The sequence below is a fragment of the Colobus angolensis genome, unplaced genomic scaffold (assembly GCF_000951035.1).
Source record: "Colobus angolensis palliatus isolate OR3802 unplaced genomic scaffold, Cang.pa_1.0 Scaffold160, whole genome shotgun sequence".
Taxonomy (NCBI): Eukaryota; Metazoa; Chordata; class Mammalia; order Primates; family Cercopithecidae; genus Colobus; species Colobus angolensis.
In genome coordinates, this window is record NW_012114711.1 from 7,803,652 (window position 1) to 7,821,366 (window position 17,715).

General features: G+C 42.2%; 1 protein-coding gene and 1 long non-coding RNA gene across 2 annotated transcripts in view; one reads left to right on the forward strand and one right to left on the reverse strand.

Annotated features, from left to right (window-relative positions):
• Nucleotides 1-6,600: 6,600 nt before the first annotated feature.
• On the reverse strand, nt 6,601-8,875 carry LOC105508380. Its single transcript, XR_001001255.1, has 2 exons — nt 8,495-8,875; nt 6,601-7,081 (listed from the first exon to the last, which is right to left on the reverse strand). It is a non-coding gene; the product is annotated as an uncharacterized LOC105508380 (long non-coding RNA).
• A 184-nt stretch (nt 8,876-9,059) lies between these two features.
• The window catches only part of ITPR1 (inositol 1,4,5-trisphosphate receptor, type 1), a 355,819-nt gene continuing 347,163 nt past the window's right edge, over nt 9,060-17,715 (forward strand). The window contains exons 1-2 of the mRNA XM_011937251.1: nt 9,060-9,320; nt 10,141-10,215. The gene's annotated coding sequence lies outside the window, so the exon portion shown is untranslated. The remainder of the gene's footprint in view (nt 9,321-10,140; nt 10,216-17,715) is intronic.

The window sequence follows — 17,715 nt, forward strand, 5'->3', positions numbered from 1 at the left end:
GCTACATTTTTTTAATGTATTTTTAGTAGAGATGGGGTTTCGCCATGTTGGCCAGGTTGGTCTCGAATTCCTGACCTTTAAGTGATCTGCCCACCTCGGCCTCCCAAAGTGGGATTACAGGCATGAGCCATGGCCGCCTTCTGTTTCTTAAGGTATTTCAGGTATTGAGTAAGACTACTTTTAAATTAAATTGATGCACTTTCTGTTTCCTCCTCCTCCTCCTCCCCTTCTTCCTTCTAAGCTGTAACACAGTTAAAAATTGAAATAAAAGGGCTTGTTTGGAGGAGAGTTGAGCAAAGAAACTACTCAGAAGAAGCTATTTCCCTCATTCACTCGCTATATTATATTCAACATAAATGTTTCAGTGACAAAGAATCATCTTGATAATATGACCTATACTGGAGAAATATTCCAGTGTGAATAGACAGGTGCCTGGGTGGTGGTGAAGAAACCAAGGAAGATCAGAGGACCACAGCACCTAGCTGTTTCCTAGGTCACATCTACTAGGTCTGCAAACTATTACTTGAAGGAAGAAACAAGGAGGGAAATGGCATGAAAGACCAGCTGATGACAATAACCTCTGATAAAAAAGCAGCCAGTCTTATATGTCATCCTCTAAGCACCATGTATGAAATTCATCTGTAGGAAAGGTAGTAATCAAGAAAAAGGCAGAGAGCAAGAGTACTTTGCAGTACTGTTCAGTCTTTTTAGTGCCTAGTGTAGCATCCAGTAGGGTAGGTAGGTACCCATTAAATATCAGTTTAATAATGACAGACATGCAACCAACAAAATGTTCTTAATAGCTCCCTCTACCCTATTCCTCACCACTCCAATCCCACTTCCCTGGGCTGACCCTACCTAAATGATCTGTTTCATAAAGGATTGACACAAATTCTCTCTCTGAGTTGAACTCATCACACAGGTTACCTATATCCTAAAGCTAAAGTTAGAGGGGGAAATATTACTTAAAAATCTCAAAATAAAATTAAGTGGAAGCAAAAGAAAGCAGTTAATTTGCATGAGTCTACACTGATAGAGCATGGGAAGTGAAAAAAGCTGTTAAGTTCACTTCACTGGTAACTGAATTACATAGAATTCACTGCCCAGTTTAGTAACTAAGTCTATTGATCATTAAAAAACTTTCACAGGAGAAGGGAAAGATGAAGCCTGTACTACTCAAGTTTTCCACTTCCGTTTTGGAGATGGAGTCTCACTCTTGTTGCTCAGGCTGGAGTGCAGTGGTGCAATCTCGGCTCACTGCAACTTTTGCCTCCCGGGTTCCAAGATTCTCCTGCCTCAGTCTCCTAAGTAGCTGAGACTACAGGCATGTGCCACCTCACCTAGCTAATTTTTGTATTTTTAGTAGAGATGGGGTTTTGCCATGTTGTCCAGGCTGGTCTTGAACTCCCGACTTCAAATGATCCTCCTGCCTTGGCCTCCCAAAGTGCTGGCATTACAGGAATGAGCCACCGTGCCTGGCCTTCCATTTCCCTTTTCTTATGCATAATTCTTTTTGCTTTTCTGGTTGATTTGAAAAGACCCTAAGAAGGAAATACTACAACAAATACAATTACTCCTAACTTGGAGACTGACACAAAAGTTGCTTAGTTATGGTAAGGAGCTTGTTCTGCATTTTACCCAAAAAGCTAAGAGTAGATTTTTCAATCATTTGTTGAAACACGGCTATCACCTTCAAAAGTAAAAAATAATTATTTCTCCAGCATAACTGTAAAACTATCACAAAAATGGGCACCAACATTTCTATGAATGTGGCGAGATTTTAGATAATTTTTTGAATAAGATAGGTAAGTGTAAACATAAAAATATATACTTTTTAGATTAAATGGGCATGCATTTTATTTATTTATTTATTTTGAGACAGAGTCTTGCTCTGTCACCCAGGCTGGAGTGCAGTGGCATGATCTCGGCTCACTGCAACCTCTGCCTCCTAGGTTCAAGGGATTCTTGTGCCTCAGTCTCCAGAGTAGCTGGGACTACAGGTGCATGCCACCACACATTTTTGGAGAGTGAGTTTCAGATACCATGAGATTTTACTTCAAAATGCTTTAGTATACATCTCTTGAGGACAAGGACATTTTCATACATAACTACAATGCTATCATCACACCTAACAAAATTATTTACAATTTTTAAAATATTCAAATTGTTACAGTTGCTCAAAAAGTCTTCTATAGATTCATTTTAATCTTTCTTTTAATCCAAAATTCAAAGGTCACATGTTGCATTTAGTTGTAAAATTTGTTTCAGTCTCTATTTTAAATTTAATTTGTAATTTGTAATTGACACATAATCATCCATATTTATGGGGTAAAATATGATGTTTCAATGCATGTATACGTAGCATAAAGATCCAATCAGAGTAATTACCAAATGCATCACTTTAAACATTTGCATCTAGATAATCCTCCTGCCATATTTTTTTTAAATGACACTGATTTATTTGAAGAATACAGGCCAATGGTCTTGTGGAATGTCCTGTGTTCTGTGTTTGTTTCAATGCTTCCTCACGAATATTTCTGGCAAGAACATTTCATATGTGATGTTGTGTACTTCTTATAGAATCATATACGTATGTAAATAATGTCTAGTTATCCCAGTATTGCTGGTAATAAATTTGATCACATGGCTACGTGGGTGAATCATGTGGGTGATTGTCATTATCTCTTTACTGTAAAGGTCCATTTTTCACTTCATAATTCATGTGTGATGTTTGGAGTGATTTTTAGGACCACATGACTATCTTATTCCTCATCAACATTTTCCCCATGTTTGGCATCTATTGATAATCTGCCTAATTTATTTACTTATTTATTTTTTGAGACAGGGTCTCTCTCTGTTGCCCAGGCTGGAGTGCAGGGGCACAATCACAGCTCGCTGCAGCCTCTATATCCCTGGGTTCAGGTGATCCTCCCACATCTGCCTCCCAAGTAGCTGGGACTACAAGTACATGCCACCATGCCCACCTAATTTTTGTATTTTTTGTAGAGACAGAGTTTTGCCACGTTACGCAGGCTGGTCTTGAATTCCTGGGCTCAAGTCATCTGCCCACCTCGGCCTCTCAAAGTGATAGGATTATAAGCTTAAGGCACTGTGCCTGGCCTATGTAAATAAATCATTATACTGGAAGCTGCAAAATGGTGATTTTCTAATGTTATTATTTCTCCTACATGTATTAGCTGAATTATTCTGTAAGGAAGAGCTTTATATTTTTCCTTTGATACGCAGATTTCATTTCAGTTTAAACACTAAGATAAGACAAAAAAAGCCTTTCCCAAGATTTCTTCAAGTCTCCAGATCTAGCTTGTCTACTAGAGCAATTTAGGATGACAGTCTTCCAGGTGGGAGGCAGGAGATGGGGTAGTTAATAATAGACCCCTGGCTCTGCATGTTTTACAGGAAAATAATGAATAAGAAAGTAATAGTTCTCGGCCGGGCGCGGTGGCTCAAGCCTGTAATCCCAGCACTTTGGGAGGCCGAGACGGGCGGATCACGAGGTCAGGAGATCGAGACCATCCTGGCTAACACGGTGAAACCCCGTCTCTACTAAAATATACAAAAAACTAGCCGGGCGAAATGGCGGGCGCCTGTAGTCCCAGCTACTCGGGAGGCTGAGGCAGGAGAATGGCGTGAACCCGGGAGGCGGAGCTTGCAGTGAGCTGAGATCCGGCCACTGCACTCCAGCCTGGGCGACAGAGCGAGACTCCGTCTCAAAAAAAAAAAGAAAGTAATAGTTCTCTTTACATGCTTACATGATTCTAGACAATACTGGCAGCAATCATCAGAGATGGTATAGCAGCTACTTCCATATTGCATAGAGTACTAGGACCTCCTTAATTATTGCATTATTTTGTAGTTATCATGCTGCTTTCCAGATTTTAAATTATTGACATTTTGTCCATGTTCCCTCCACTCACAAGGTGACTGACCAGCAGTTTCTTCCACACTTCAGAGATAGGATAACAAAAATAGGCCCTCTTGCTGTGTCTTCTGTCATTCTCACAGGACATCTAGAGCCTGGATTCAGAAAACATCTTACTTTCTATAGCTCCATACCAAATTGTCCTCTCTCCTCTCTCCTGCCCTTGTTCGAACAGCAACTCCACTTTTTCCATGTCAAGTAGGGTAGATTAAGTGTCTGCAGGTCATTTCTTCTGGTCATCTTTGTAAGTTCTAATTAGCCAGTTAAGTGCTGAATGCTTACTCTGTATCCAGAACAGAACTAGATGCTACAAAGGGTCCTATATTTAAGGGACTTAGTCCCTATCTTCAAAGAGGTTATCTGAATGGTGAGATAAAAATCACCGAAAAATGGAGCTGAAAGATAATCTAAGCTTGTGGGGGTATCTATGAATGGTTTTCAGAGGATTGGTACAAGAAACTTAAAGAACTGGTGCAGAAATTTGCAGTATCTGTGTTGTGCTGGGGCAAGTGTCCATGGATTTTATGAGTTTCAACGAGGGCTGTGACCCTATCCCTCCACCATAGAACATGAACAATGACCAAGAGAGACAAGTTGGACTAGCTATACAGTAGCTATTTCTCTTTGCTGATGTTTTCCATGGTCAGTGGTAGTCCATCTCACTAGATAACAGTGTCAGCGCCAAAATATAGATTGAATTCTATGATTGGGTGTTGCACATTCTTTCTTGCCATTGAAACGTGACTTAGCGTTATTAATTAAAGCACTCAAGGCTCATCGTGACATTCATAGGTGATTCTGTTCTTTTTTATTTAATTTTTTACGGGTACATAGTAGGTGTATATATTTTGGGGTACATATTTTGTTACAGGCATGAAATGTGAAATAAGCACATCATGGAGAATGGGGCATCCATCCCCCTCAAGCATTTATTATTTGAGTTACAATCCAATTACACTCCATAGGCAATTAAAATCTTATGCCTGAGAGAAAATTGGGAATAGTGCTGCCCCAATAATCTGAAGTTTGGTTTGGAACTGAGTACTGTATCAGGACACATTAACATTATCTCCATTCTTGTTGATAATGTTCTCTTTCTTTAGTAGAGCTAGGGTGAGTTTGCAAAGCCCTTTCATGTCCTATGACCCACTGACCCAGTGAGATTGACAAGGCAAGGATTGTTAATATCACTTTATCAAACAAAACAAAACAGGATATAAATGGTACAGCTGGGTGTCAAAACGATTTTCTCCAATCCCTCCTTTCTCCAGCTTATCTTGCTCTCTTAACCAGGACAGCATTTGAGGTGGGCTTCTAGGCAGATGAATTCAGTTATAGTTTTCAGCTGTGTACTGCTGACGAAACCTGCTTCTATTTGTAGGTCTTCCGTGGAGGTAGGCTTGAGTGCTAGTTTTGGACTTTCTTCAGACTTTTGCTCAGTCTATGATACTATATTGACCTTGCAAAGCCCTTCTAGTTCCCTGCATGAACATTTCAAGGGCAAAGTCATAAATGGCCATTTTAATGGGCTGGTCATCATCTCGAATTGTGATCCTGGGAATCAGATTCCTGGTTTTCTACATCAGTCCTGCATAATATGATATGATATGATACGAGCTACATAAGTAATTTTTAATTTCCTAGTAGCTATATTAAAAAAGGAAAAAGTAGGCCGGGCGCGGTGGCTCAAGCCTGTAATCCCAGCACTTTGGGAGGCCGAGACAGGTGGATCACGAGGTCAGGAGATCGAGACCATCCTGGCTAACACGGTGAAACCCCGTCTCTACTAAAAAATAAAAAAAAAAAAACTAGCCGGGCATGGTGGTGGGCGCCTGTAGTCCCAGCTGCTCGGGAGGCTGAGGCAGGAGAATGGCGTGAACCTGGGAGGCGGAGCTTGCAGTGAGCTGAGATCCGGCCACTGCACTCCAGCCTGGGCGACAGAGCGAGACTCCGTCTCAAAAAAAAAAAGGAAAAAGCAGGTAAAATCAATTCTAATAATCTATTTTATTTAACACAAATATCCAAAATGTTACCATTTCAACATGTAATCACTATACAAATTAAGATATTTTGCTTGTTTTTGTACTAAGTCTTTGAAATTCAATGTGTGTTTAACATCTATTTCACATCTCAGAACTAGCCACATCTTACGTGACTAGCAGTCATCTAAATGGCTAGCAGTCACTGTACTGGAAAACACAGGGATAGAAAATTCTTCTAGAAAAAAATACAGTGAAGAGAAAGCAGCTCCTTTCCCTCTACTGATAATGGAGAATGAGTTAGGCAGTGACCCTTTTATTCTGACATTAATCATCATAATTTATCAGTCATACATCATCATAGAGAACCTCTTCACATCATAGCAAAATTAACAAAATTACTTTCCAGTGACCTAGTGAAAATGGAAGAGGTTTTCATGGGGGAAGAGATGAGAGGGGATGAATGAGAAACATTTCCTTTATATGGCAGATGCGGGAGTTTCTTGATGATGGGGAGAGCTTCTAGACCTTACAAAATGTTGAATAGGATGAGAAAACAGGTTATGATAGAGATGGGCTACAAGGTGTGCATGCTCCAAAGGTATGGTCATGTATCCTGCCATATGCCTGACACACCTTCCATTAAAACATCTTTTTAACAAATATATATATATATTTTTTACACATCTACTAAAATGTGCAGAAAGAAGAGTAAGTCCTTCTGGGTCAGGGGAGGTAGAGAGCACAAGCATGAATAAGACATATATGCTGCCTTCAGTGAAATTTTTGGTCTCCGAGGGCAGACAGTGGATAAGACAGGTAGAGATAAATGTCCATTATATGATGAAGATGAAGATTGTCCAACTGGATCTTCGGAAAACCCCTGTTAATATTCCATTGTTTCTGAGTTAGAAGCACATGAAATAATTACCCTTCACTATTTACCAGTTACATAGGCATACACTGATTTGTTGAATTTGCTGGAAAAGTAGAGCCGAAGATCCTTTGAAAATGGAAGAGGTTTTCATGGGGGAAGAGATGAGAGGGGGTGAATGAGAAACATTTCCTTTATATGGCAGATGCGGGAGTTTCTTGATGATGGGGAGAGGCAGCTTAAGGTATTAGGCACTAGACTCTAGCGCCCAGTGACCAGGGGATAATGCTGAAAGAGAAGGGAGGGCAGGAGCGAATATCGTGAACACAAACTTTGTCTATTTCAAGAGTTTTGCCCCTTCCTGGACTGGTATTAAATGCATATCTGAGCAGGTAAATGCAGTGCACGTGTTTACATTGGGGAGGTAGCAGAGAGTAGTAGTTTAGGTCTACGGTTCAAGAGTCAGCTATTTGTGTGACTTTGGAGGAAGTAATTTAACCGCTTTGTACCCCCCCACCCCCAGTTTTCTAATAAGTAAAAAAAAGTCTTAATAGGATTTAATTAGGTGTTATACAGAAAGAGTTTAGACCAATGCCTGACATATGGCATTCACCCAATAAATGTCAATAATTGTGATTCGTTTTGGCATTATGTCAGTAATAACTATTAGATATGATGCTCCTCTAATTTGTTCCTAAAGTTTCATAAGACTCTACTCTATATTAAGGAATCCTGCTAAAAAGTAGACATATTCTAATGAGAATCTCCTTAAGATGGCAAAACCGGGGCAAAGAGATGAAAATGACTTGCCCAAGGGCTCACAGGCTGCTCCTAAAATGGGGAGAAAGGCTATTTAAGGCAATGGTGATGGATTTCCCCAAAGACAAGGGTTTCAGACACGTAGAGTATGGAACCGGAATCCAGGCTGTACCACTTAACTAGAGGCGTCATTTGGGAAGTTACCTGATTTCTCTGAGCCCTGGATTGTTCACCTGCCAAATAGGTATAATAAATATACCTACAGTTGGTGAAACTCAATAGCATGAAGTATGAAAACTGCGTGTGGTCTGGGCCCAATAAAATCAGCCTCTCCATTGATTATTATCATTATTATTACTATTGTTATAACAGATCTTTAGGCGGCGTCAGGAAGTGCCTGTCTGGGATGCTATAATGCGTTTGGCTCACCAATATGCCCCAGCTCCTGGCACCCAGTAAACACTCAGGAAACGTTTGAGGAATGAATATACGTCATTTGAGGCAAGAGAGGGCAGTCAGCCGACTGCCCCCGGGCTTAGCTCTCCCCTCCTCGCAAAAGCCGGAGCCCGAAGCAGCCTGTAACCCGGGAGCCCAGGCACTACTTGGCAGCGGGTGAAACCCACCTCGCCCCAGTCGGAGCTGTTGGAGAGCGCCCCGCCTGGATGCGCATCTCTGTGTGAGCGGCTCTCTCCCAAGCCCTTATTTTTCTGGTTTGCGGTTTATTTACTTAAGCATTTACAGCTCCCAGGAGCAGAGGGACTGCTAGAGGTAGGGTCAGGACTGAGGTCGCGGTATGTATTTTCTGCCTCCCAATCTCAGAGCCCGCAAGTCACAACACGACTCCTTTATTTGTGCACCGGAGAGGTCTGCGTTTCTTTACCTCCTGAGGGGCGACAAAAGACACGCAACTCGGGCTCAGAAAAGTGCTCTCACGCGACTTGCCTGTGTCTCCGCTTGCGTGGACCGTCGCTCCCAGGCTTGGTTTTTCGTGCAAACCCGAGCAGGGCGGAGCAGATTAAATAAAGACAACCTCGCGCCTTTAATCCTTGACCGCAAACACTGGCGTTTTTGTGCCCCGGATTTCTGAAATTCTTGGCTCGGGGACCCAAGGCAGGGGGAGGGTGGGCTTGTAAAAACTTCCCAAAGCAGAAATCCGAGCTCCTAGCCCCTCCCCGGCCCCAGTGACACCTGGATTCCAGGGAAGGGGGGCAGCCGGAGGAGACGCGTCCCCAAGGGTTGCGGACGCTTCCCAGGGGTGGTTTTGGATGGCAGGCTCCAAGCCCTACCCACCCCAGCCAAGGTACGGGATAAGCAGCCTGAAAGCCTCGCAGGACGCCCCTCCCCTGTCCCCGCGCGCGTCTATTTAGGGCTCAGCCCGGGCGCCCAGGGGGTTCTGGGACTTGTAGTCCCTCCCTGCTGCCTCAGGCGCCGCCACCACCCGGTACTCGGACTACATTGCCCAGGGAGCTTCCCGGCCTATATAAGCCGCCCGGAGCCGCTTCAAATTGCAGTAACCATGTGGATGTGCTGCTGAAGCGTTTCCTCAAGCTCGCTGGGGTGGGAGGAGAGGAGGAGGAGGAGGAGGTGGTGGTGGAGGAGGAGGCAGGGGGTGGAGAGAGAGAAAGCGCACGCCGAGAGGAGGTGTGGGTGTTCCGCTTCCATCCTAACGGAACGAGCTCCCTCTTCGCGGACATGGGATTACCCAGCGGCTGCTAACCCCTCTCCTCGCCCTGCTCCCCCAAACCGGCGTGGCTCCCCGGGCACCAAGGTAGCGGCTGGGGCCGGGCAGAGGGCGCGGAGAGTTGGCACTGGCTCCCCCGGCGCAGAAGTTTTTGCCCCGGTCTCGGGGAGATATCGATGCATGTGCATGCACTTGGCATGCATTTGGGGGTTCCTTTACTGCGGGCAGTGTTTTGGGGGGAGCTCATTTGAGGCTTAAAAAACAAATATCCTCGACTCTAGTGTGTGGCTTTGGGGGCTCCCTGTTCTAGACTGGTGTGGCATTCCCCCAAGTTGGAAACTGTTGCTGCAGCTGCAGGAAATAGTTTTTTTTTTTTTTTTTTTTCGGAGAGAGGTTGTGGGGGTGTCATATATGAGCCTGCTCAAGGAAATCTAAAAATGTAGCACTCTCTTGCGCTCCATGGTGGGGAGAATAATGCATGTGTGGGGGGCCCCCGTGGGGAGGGTTTTTAAAAACGGAAGAAAACCGGGGAAGCGGTGAGGGATGAAGTGTGGACAAAGCTCATGTCCAGTGAAGATGCGGGCTTCGGATACTTGGCCTCCTCACCGGGAAACAAGTGCTTTGGGATCTGCCAAACACTTCCCTTAGTTCCAGCCTCCCGCACGTTCGAAGTTTGTGCGTGCCTAGTCTCACTTGTCAGTTACATCCTGGAAATAAGAGTAGTTACCTGTAATCGTCGCCCAAGAGATCCCACCAACCTGCCTGCCAAGTTTAGAGGGTGGGGTGGGGAGGGGTCTCCCCAGGGAAGGAGGCTAAAGAAGTTGGAAACTTGTAATTTGGAGCACTTCTGTTAGAGACTCATTTTCCGCGGTCTGGTACTCAGTCTTCTTTCTTTCTAAATATTTAGGAGCTGACTACAGAGGAGCAGGATTTGCACCCTCGCTGGGCTTGTTTTGGCAACAGAGTGCCTGACCTGGGTCAGGTGAGTGTGGAAGCCTGAGTGCTGTAGTCAATAATGAGTGTTTGTCCTAAGCCTGTTTTAAGTTCTATCTAAATCGCCAATGAGGTGGGGGGTAAGAAAGAAAAAGAAACTCCGTGGCTCAGTCTTCAAAATTTGCCTCTGCCTTTGGTGAGGGCTTTTGGGAGCAGAGGTCCAGTGGACTGTCCGTTTCTTGGACGTAGTTCAGAACTGAAGGAGCCTGAAGGTTTATGAGAGAGGGGGGGAAAGGCCATTAAATGGAGCAATAAAACGGCGGCCCATTGCCGGTCTGAAAAGCGTGCTGATTATTTAAATTCTGAAGGACGCAGTGTATTTCATATGCCAAGATGTGTAAGCAATATTAACTGCCTTTCTCCTTCAAGAAATAGTCACTCTTTTCTAATTTTGAACGTGTGCTTAATCAGAGTAGGTTGGATTGCAAGAAATGAAAGTGGTTGCTGCAAGTTGAAAGAATTAGAACTTTAAAAAGGGAAGTGACTTACTGGAGCTTAAGATAGTAGCATCCAGCTACTTGGCTTGACTCAAGCCACCTGAAAGTCAAGGAATTTGGCAGATCCCTGTTGTTTTGGGGCCTGTGGTGGAATATGAGCTGAGAGCAGCATTTATCTGTAAACACAACAGTTCCTATTTTTTCCCCAAAATGGTCAGACTGCATTTGAAGAGTGGGAGGTTTCAGCGGGTGCACGTACATCACTATTGCTGCAGATTTGGCCATCAAAAGTTTTTTCTCCCAAAATGCTCAGGAACATGGTAAATAACAGGGTAACAGAGGTGGGTAGGGGTGGGTGGCTGGGTCTTTGTAACTTTTTTAACATTCTAAATATTTAGCTGTTCCCTGGGCTACAATCTTTGGGCTTTTCTAATGAGAAAATAAAAGTCAGACACTTCATTATAGTGGTATAGTGCTTTTGTTTCCTGTTGATAAGATCCTTAGGAGTACTGGCAGAGTGAGAAGCATTTGGATGTGAGAACTCTAGTTTCTTCTTGAAGTTCTTTTATTGACTCACATGGCTGCGTGGGTGCTCCTAAAGCCAAAGATTAGGTCCAGTTCCCCTCTTCAGAATTAGCTGTACAACAAGGAGAAACTGGTCCACAGACTGTTTTCTAACTGGTTGCTAAAAATAATAAGATGGACACATTAAGTACTTGTAAGCCGGGTCCACAGCCATGTATCTCAGAAACCCTGTGCGACAGATGCAGGTGAAGAAACTGAGGTGCAGAGAGTGAAATCACTTGTCCAGTAGCTAGTACAAAGTAGGAGCAAGGTATAACCTCAGGCGGTGAGGCTGTACTGCATCCCACAAATGGACCTAAGTTGATTTGGGGATGCTGGTGGTGACAGGGAAGCAAGGAAAAGTGGTAAACTTACTGCTATTGATGAAATAACTTGCTTACAGGCCACCAATGACGAAATAGTACTTAACATTGATATAAGAAGGAAAGGATATAGCCACAAACATAGGGATAAAAGAGTGCAGATATTTGAGGAGGTATTAGATGTTCTAATGAGTTCATTTTGGAAAACCTGAATGGGAAGAGTAAAAAGAAACAAAACAAAACCACAAGGAACATTATGTAAGTTAAGCATTAGGCTCACCTCCTGGCTGAAATACCTCTTGATTATTTACATCAAAGCATCTGAGTAGGTAAAAAGGATCAGGCATTTCTCCATCTGAATAATTCGAAAGTTTAAACTGCAGTTAGTCTGCAATGTGAAACGTCGATACCTTTTCATATACCTTCCAGTTTGCTTTGCAGCCAGTTGTGCAGATGTTTTTGTTCTCTATTTTTTCTTTCAAGTTCGTGTGTGTGTGTATATGCACATGTACATTGAAAGTACAATCTGCTCTTTGAATAATTCAAATCAGAACAGAAAATCCTTTCAAGATATCGTTCTTATCAGGCAGGGAAAGTTCTTCATGTTCTAAATGAATTACTCTGGCTCTTGCATTGAGACCCGTGAAAGTCATTTGGGGTTGACAATGGTATCGCTTTAAACACAGTGATTGTCTTTTGGAGGGAATTGGTGTCTTTTCTTTAGGAATGAGAAGTGGAATGGTTGCTTAGAAAAAAAAGAGATAGATGAACTCCACAGAAAGATCAACACAGTCTTTTCTTCAAAATATTTTCAAGTGAGGAAGATCAGAGTGTTGGTATTACAGGGAGGAAGGAGAGTGGGCAGAGAGAAAGATAAAAAAGAAACCTTGAATCCAATGGTGTGCAACCAACTGACTTCCAGAGGTGGGGGAATATTACATGGCTTTTCAACTTATTTATAAAGATATCATGGAAACTCTGTCTGATTTCTTCACAAGCAGCTCTTAGAAAACAAACCAAAATAAAACGAGCACCAAATATGAACAACAGAAAAAACAGCCAAAATAAAAGTAGGCCTGAAGTTAGGTTTCTAGGTCAAGCTGTCTTTGGCTACATCTCATTAAGGAGTCTCTGCAAGGCCAGTGTCTATCTTGTTTACTATTGGTTTGATTTTTAAAAACAAAACACATTGCATTTACAGGTTGTCAACCAGAAGTGTGTGCAGTTTTTTTTTCATTTTTGCTGTTTTAAGTTTGTGCATAGCTCAATTGATGAACGCAATTAAGGCTTAAAGTCAGTGATGTGAATGACATAACTCCTGTGCTTCCTTACAGTTGTCTTGGTGTCTGTGGTTCTGAGATGATTGCTAATGAGGATAAGCCCAATACACCACTGAACTTTGAGATTTCTAAATTGGATGTAGTTTAAGGCACATGGTGTGGTAAATCTATTTAACAGACTCTAAGGCCTGTTCAAGTTGTTGTGTGTGATTCAAGTGTTTTATTCTTTATTCAACAAATTCCTTGAGCACCTGCTATGTACTAAGGTGTATTCCAGGTGCTCAGGATATAGCAATGAACAAATCATCCTGTTCCCAAGAGGCTTACATCCTACTTAGTGGGAGGCAGCCAATATAAATAAATAAGTATTACAGTATTAGAGGTAGTAAAGGCTACAGAGAAAAAGAAAACTGGTTAAGCGGGGAACTGAAAATAACCAGTGGAGAAATTAGATCCCTTGTGCATTGCTGCTGGGAATGTAAAATGGTGAAGCTGCTGTGGAAAACAGCATGGCAGTTACTAAAAAAAAATTAAACATAAAACTACTTTATGTCCCAACAATTCCACTTGAAGGTATATACTTTAAAAAATTGAAAGTAAGGACGTGAGTAGATATTTGTACACCTGTGTCAGTAGAAGCATTATCACAGTAGCCAAAAGGCAGAAACAACCCAAGTCTATTGATGAATGAATAAACAAAATGTGAAATATACATACAATGGAATATTATTCAGCCTTAAAAAGGGAATTCTGACACATGCTACAATGTGAATGAACCTTGAAAACACGCTAAATGAAATAAGCCAGAAACAAAAGGATGCATAATTTTATGATTTTTCTTACAGAGGCATCTAGAGTAGTCAGATCCCTGCAGACAGAAAGTAGAATGGTGATTGCTAGGGGAGAGAGAAGACAGGAAGGGGGAGTTAGTGTTTATTGAGGATAGAATTTCAGTTTGGAAAGATGAAAAAGTTCTGGAAATGGATGGTGGTGATGTCGCACAACAGTGTGAACGTACTTAGTGCCACTGAGTTATGATATTTCAAAGTGGTGTATTTTATGTTATGTATATTTTACGGTAGTTTAAAACAACAAAACATGATGAGGGGTATTAAAGGAGTACTCAGGTGGGGATTAGATCTTTACTACATGACATCTCAGCACAGATCTGAAGGAGGCAAACGAGTTGGCCCTATAGATATCAGGGAAAAAGTGTATTTCAAATGTCAGAGCAGCAAGTACAGAGGCCCTGAGATAGGAGTGGGTGTGACATGTTGGAGGAAGGAGAAGAAGGCCAGGGGAGAGTGCTCCGAGTTCAGGAGGGAGAGGGCGTCAAGGTCCAGACCTGTAGGGACCAGATTTTGCAGGTCAACAGTGATTTATCTGAGAACTTGTAAACTCTCACAGAATTCTCAGTGTGGTTTTCAACATCACAAAACTATATTGTCCTTTCTGAAGAGGCTCTGGTAAGGTTGGCAGGATCACATACCAGATGGGAACTGGATAGGGGGTAAAACCCAGATTTCTGGACTGTCTGGTTAATGACAGGACTTACCTGGGATTGTAACTCATTTCAGTAGAAAAGGAAAGTTTGACAAATAGGTGAACATACAGTTGACTTGGAGAGCAAATTCTAAGAACTCAGTGATAATCATGGAGTTTCAGCACAAACCTTCTATGTCCTACCGCCACCCTGCGGTGTATCCAGTGTCATTTTAAGAGATATTTACAAGGAGGACTAATATTCTGCTCTCCAGCATCCTTGGGGAATTAGAAGCTTCACATCAGTGATTCTCCCTAATAAGTGAAGTGGACCCCTGTGTATGTGCAAACTTAAAGCAAACCTCAAATTTTATTACTTAATACGTAAGATATACATATTCATGTAGCACACACCCTGGACTCAGCTACTCAGGAGACTGAGGCAGGAGAATTTCTTGAGCCCAGGGGTTTGAGGCTGTAGTGCACTATGATTGCATCTGTGATAGCTACTGTACTCCAGCCTGGGCAACATAGCAAGACCCCATCTCTATTTTAAAAATTTTTTTAAGGAGAAAAAGATAGCATATTCATTGTAGTGCAACATTAGGAAATAAAGATGAGCAATGAAACAAAACAAAGCAATTCCAACTATTTGAGATTAGGGTTTCAGGCTTTTCCTCTAAGCATGCATGTGTAAAATGTATGTATATATTTAAATTTCATAAAAAGGGACTTATATAGTACCACTCATTTGGTAAATTACCTTTTATACATCTCGAACATCTTTTCTAAATGTGTCTATCCCTTTGATGGTCTTTCATTTTTATTGAGTCTATGTTTATACTTCCTTGATATATATACATATGTACATAGATATTTGTAAAAAATACATATAATAATTTTACACATAAACATATTTAACAGTGTGAATTAGGATCCAAATAAGGTAAATACATTACAAATGGTTGATGTCCACTAATCTCTGTATTTCTTCTACAAATCTTTTTTCCATGCATTTTTTTGTTGCTGTTATTGAAGAAACTGGGTGATACACATCTCCACAGTTTAGACTTTGCTGACTACATCAGTGCAATGTGGTTTAACATGTTTCTCTATCCCCTTGGTCTACTATAATTTGGTAGTTAGATGTAGAGGCTTGGTCAAAGTTGGATTCTTTTCTTTTTTAAATTGAGAAGGAGTCTCACTACGTTGCCTAGGCTGGCCTTGGACTCCTGGTCTCAAGCAATCTTCCTGCCCTAGCCTTCCCAGTAGCTGGGACTCCAGTAAGTCTACTCTGTAAACTTTGCTTAGGTGGGTGTGAGATGTTGGATGTCTACTCTTGTTATATTAGCACCCCTTGATGCTCACTACCCGAATCCATTAGTTCTTTAGTCAGTGAGAAATGGGCTGGTAAAGTTCCTGAGATTTTGACACAGCCCTTGTAGTCTTTGCTAGCTTTTTTGATTTCTATATAACAAGATGTTCTAGGCTCATCTTCTCTATTTCTTGTCCCAGACCAAGAATCAGCCTTTTCTTCAAGGAGCCTTTGCTCTTTTAAGAGGGAAATTTTTTTTATTTTGTTTTTTCAAGACAGGGTCTTACTCTGCTGCCCAGGCTGGAGTGCAGTGGCACGATTTCAGCTCACTGAAACTTCTGCCTCTTGGGCTCAAGCTATCCTCCCACCTCAGCCTCCTGAGTAGCTGGGACTACAGGCATTCACCACCACACCGGCTAATCTTTTGTGTTTTTTGTAGAGATGGGGTCTTGCCATGTTGTCCAGGCTGCTCTCAAACACCTAGACTCAGGCAGTCTTCCCACTTTAGCTCCCAAAGTGTTGGGATTACAGGCACGAGACATCACGCCTGGCCAAAATGGTATTTGGAGATCTCTACTTAGGGCCAAGATCATCCTTATCTTACAGATGAGAAAACAAATTAAAATGAAGAAAACTTAAAACTTGAATTTCCTAGATGAAAGCATTTCCAAAATGCTATTGACCTATCCTTGCCTTTTTGCAAAGAATTCTGAACATAATCTAAGCTTTTTTAAAAAATTGGTTTTGGATTTAGCCTTAGTGTCCTGAGGCTAAGACATCGTTGTTTTCCCCAGAGGAGCAGGATTGTTACTCTTGTTCTGTATACGTGTTTTTCAAACTCTGTGACAACCCACGAAGAGGTTGTTAAATTAATTTAGTGGGCCTTGATGAACTTTTTATTTTTAGTTTTAGAGACAGGGTCTTACTCTGTTGCCAAGGCTAGAGTACAGCGGCATGATCCTGGCTCACTGCAGCCTCAACCTCCCAGGCACAAGCAATCCTCTCACCTTGGCCTCCTGAGTAATTGGGACCACCAGTGTGCCCCACCACTCCTGGCTAATTAAATTTTTTTTTTTTTTTTTTTGGTAGAGATTGGGTCTCCCTATATTGCCCAGGTTGGCCTTGAACTTCTGGGCTCAAACGATCCTCTTGCCTTGGCCTCCCAAAGTACTAGGACTGGAGGTGTGAGTCACCAGGCCCGGCCAAACTTTTTTTTTAATGACATAACCTAGAATAGAAAACATGGAAGTGTATTGCATGGATACTTGAGAAGAACTATGTACGTCGCAACAAAATTCTTTGTCTCACATATACAATGAACATTGGTTTGTAAGCTCAATATTTTCCTTACTCTGAGCTGCAGTCAAAAGTTAGAGAAACACTGTACTACATCTTTGCCACTCCAAATGTGGTCCCCAGACTAGCGTTACTGACATTAACTGGGAACTTGCTAGCAATTGCAGGCTCTCAGACCCTACCCCACATTCAATGAATGAGAACCTACATTTTTGCAAGATCCTCGAGTGATTCACACACACGTGAAAATACGAGGAAATCTGCATTGGAGGATGCCTATCCCTGTGCTTTTTCAGTCCTTGTCATTTAGTGGTTCCTTTGCTTTTTCATGGCCAGCTCTCACTTGTTGAAGCTGAAGCTGACCTTTGTACTTTTCCCCTGCAGCCTTATTTTCAGTGAATTGGAAAGGTAGGCTAATCACCAACCTGAGGTGAGAGTAAGTAGCTCTCGCACGATTCCCTCTCCGACAAACATGGAAACTTTCATGCTTATGTTTGGGGGATGCTTTTATTGCTCTTCAGATGAAGACAGAAAGAGACCAGAAGGTACATGTACCCCTACTTAGAGTTGTGCAGTAACTGCTGTTCACCTGCTGTCATGGGACACTGAGGAATTTATGTTTCATCATACTTTCTGACCTCTCCCATCAGCATCACTTCTGGACTGCTTGATATAATGCAGCTCATCAGAAGAAGGTGAACATAAGAAGAATATCACTAGCCTCCAAGTTTCTTGCTGTTCATTTTCATTTCAGAAGGAGCTTTATCTGGGAAATGATTTTCTTTTGGAAGA